The following is a 3,668-nucleotide window of genomic DNA, read 5'->3' as shown; positions in this document are numbered from 1 at the left end:
AAAGAAGCACACCTACCATCAGATGTAGTTAGAATATTCAACTTGGAGTTAATTGTCTTGTATCACTTTTATTTTTTCTTTTATGTATGCTTTATTAGATTAATAAAAAAAAAATTTATTGCAATTCTTTTTTTATTTATTAGTTTCTTTCAATCTATTATTTATTTTTTTTTATTTTTGAAATAATTTGACTAAGACCCTTGTAGATACGATTCTGACTCATCCTATCTATATAGTAGTGACTAGGGTTAATTTCGATGCGCTATGACATGCATCATTGCCATTTTGGGGCATGAGCAAATCCTAGTAGTTAGGATTTTCTTATCTAGTCTCCCTGCAATTGTAAGAAGGATTACCCACCTACTATGGTCATCTTAATGAATTGGGCTAAATCTGGTAGATTGGGACCAAGATCCTTGGATTACATCAAGTCGACCATAGCCGACCCTTACACACCTTGGCTAAAATCAAAAACTAGATCAACCAAGGTCGGGGTGAAGGCCCATAACACTCGCACCCCCCCACTCTCGAGTCCAAGCTCGAGTTGAGGTCAGGCAAAGAGAGTAGAAGCGTAGGGCCGAGTTTATCCTGTCAGGCCTAATCAATGCACCTCGGTAGTTGAACCTATGGATCGATTGCAATCGACCATATGTCACAAGTCCATGCACTCGATCTCTTTGATCTTTCAATCTAGGCTGTTGAAGGCATAGATCCATATAGAATCAGCTGCATCCATCTTCGGGCTGCCACCTAACGGCCATCTATGTTGGCTAGATAAATCATCACCTGATTGGAGCCATTCGAGCTCCTATAAATAGGCACCTTTCTCTAGTTTTACCTTTACCATTTTATAGTTTCACCATTGTGGAGCAGAAAGGTGAAGCCCTTAGGTAATTTTCGATAAGCCTCCGCTGATCATCGTCGATCACCATGGTCATCCTGCTAAATCTAACCTCCAAGCTCAAGCCCCTGAGATTTGGTTATAGGGCTGTTTAGTTGCTCCTATCCAGCCATAGGTTAGTTCTCCTTTTCTCTTCTTTTTTAGATTCCATTGAAGATGAGCCTCAAGCTCATCGGCAGATAGTTGGTCTTCCGATCGAGATCCATTTAGTGGGGATCCTTGATCTCATAGTTTGGAGGGTTTTGATCGAGGAGGTATCAAACTTTGACCCCTTCCAAGTCGCCTCTGTCCTTACCTAGAGGACTTGGAGGTCGTCTGCCTTCAATATCAAGTTCCTTTAGAGTTCATGTTGGAGCCTGCTGGTTCTGACGATGGGGTAGCTAAACCTCCCTTAAGTCAGGTTGGACTTTGCAAAGAGTCTTTTAAAGCTAACCTTAGGTTACCTCTCCATCCCTTCATCATAGATTTTCTTAGGCCCTTCCACATTTCTCCCTATTGTGTAGCACTGAACTCTTGGTACCTCATAGTAGCTTTCCTCTCGCACTACTTTCTTCTCAGTGCCGAGCAGACCACGCGCCTCTTATGGATGTGTTTCTCATTCAAGAAGTACCCCAAGATGATTGAGTGGTGGTATGTCTCTCATCGGATAGGATGGTGCCTCATTTGAGGTGCTCCTTCAATTCATAACTAGAAGGAGCATTTTTTTTCATATCAACCGAGCAGCCCTGGGTTTCGATACTTCATGGGGTCGACCATGGTGGTCATCAAATAAGACTCCGATGTTTACTGATGCTGAAGAGGGAGACTTGAAGTTTATTTTTAGCTGTGCCACTCCTCTGTGCATACTCCTTTTAGAGAAGATGCTTTATAAGATCAGCTTGAGCCCCACTGACCCTCAGGGTAAGTGTAAATATTTGTAGTTTATTTCATCTCAGTTCTTCTTGACTTATAGTTTTCTATTTTTCAGATGTGAAGCTTGAGAAACTTGAAGAACTACGCCGCATCGCCAAGAGGAAGAAGCCCTCGGGCGGTGCTTTCGCTCCCAAGTGAGGCCGAACCAAGGCGGTCCTCACCCAACCAACTACCTATTCTCCTTGGGTGTTAGCCCAAGGTTTAGTTCCAGAGAGGGGCATCTTCCTCGGGAGCATAGGTCATCCCCCCCCCCCTCTAGTTAGTTACTCGAGGGAAAAACTCTCCCTTCGTCTACTTCATCTTTCCTCTGAGGTGGGGGCAATACCTCGAGGCTCTTCCCACAGATCTTCTCGTCGAGCCAATCCTCCATCCTTAGCCCCTCAAAAGTCCCTTATAGAACCTGGACAAGGTGCTCAGGATCGGAGGTCTGGCTTGACGAATAACTGGGTCACTTGTGAGCTACTTTGGGTTGCCATTCTCCCAACCGACATCAAGGCCATTGATGTAGAAGGCTTCAAATAATGCATCAAGGAGTCATTCGACTCTCTCTTTTGGGTAAGTTTGAGAAATTTCCTCTCTCTCTATGTTTTTTTGGACTGACCTGCTCTCCTCCATAGCTCATCCACCATGTGACCACATCATGAAAGTTCTAAAGGTGATCCAACAAACCTTAGAGGAGGCCGAGACCTAGGCTGTACAAGCCGAGAAAAAGGCAGCCAAGGCCTTAAAGTTGGATGCAGTGGCCAACAGGGAGATCGAATCCTGAAGGCCAAGATTAGATTGGGGGAGGTCGAGATCACTTATGTTCGAGCCCAGGCTGAGGCTAGAGTGACCTATGCCCTCTACATGGTGGCCACCTACTGGGAGAAGAAGCTTGAAACTGCGAAGGCTGAGGCAGTCCAAGATTTTCACTCTTCAAACTACTTTTTAGTGTTCAAATTGGAGTTCGCTGTCGAATCTTACTTGGAGAGTGTGGTGAATTACAGGGCTAAGTTCTAGAGCCTCTTCCTAGATCTCGACCTTAGCTAGATGGATGCTAAAGATCAAGGTGCAAACATCGAGAAGAGAGCAGGGTTGGGCGACATTGAGGATGCACCGATCGAGGTTGCTGAAGCTACCCCTCCACGTCCGTTCGTGATCATATTGGTGAAACCCGATGCTCAAGCCAAGAGGCCTGATGCCCCTACCAATGCCCAGAACTAGGATTTTTTTCTTTTTTATTTTTTATGCTTAAGCTCGGCTGAGGCCAAGCAAATTTTGTGGTTAGGCTTTTTGGGTATTCTTCAACTTCGATTGAACTAATTTTTTAATTGACCCGACCAACCTAATGTAAATCTCTTCTCTTTTTTTTTTTAATGCAACCCTTTTTTCTTTGATTTCATCTTTATTGCTTGTTCTCCATTATCGTTCATAGAGTCCCCCAAGTAGCAGAAGTTGGGGTTTCTCTGGTTCATCCATTGTGTGTAGGACCTAAATAATCCATGCCCTATGGTTAGAGTGTTGAAAAAAATACCTCGAATTCGACCCATACCGAGCCCACGACAAGCCCAAATGGAAAAATCCATGAGGAGGATAGTCCATAGCAGCATGCAGCGCAGCAAGATACAGCATGCAGCAGGCCATGCCCACAGGCTTGCACTAGGGCCCAGCCCAATGGAAGACAGGCGTAGCCCACATGGGCGCACAGCCCAGGCTTATGCAGCTTGTGCAAGCATGGCCCAGTGCACGAGCGCACGCATGGCCCGTGTGCAATGCAGCCCAGAGGCACCCCTGCGGCTCACCGTGAGCCGTGCGATGCAGGAAATGGAGGGCACTGATACCTCATGATATTATCATCAGGACACCATGATTGTCA

The sequence above is a fragment of the Elaeis guineensis genome, chromosome 5 (assembly GCF_000442705.2).
Source record: "Elaeis guineensis isolate ETL-2024a chromosome 5, EG11, whole genome shotgun sequence".
NCBI classification, from domain to species: Eukaryota; Viridiplantae; Streptophyta; class Magnoliopsida; order Arecales; family Arecaceae; genus Elaeis; species Elaeis guineensis.
The sequence above is the reverse complement of the archived record's forward strand: the minus strand, read 5'-3'. Positions refer to the sequence as shown.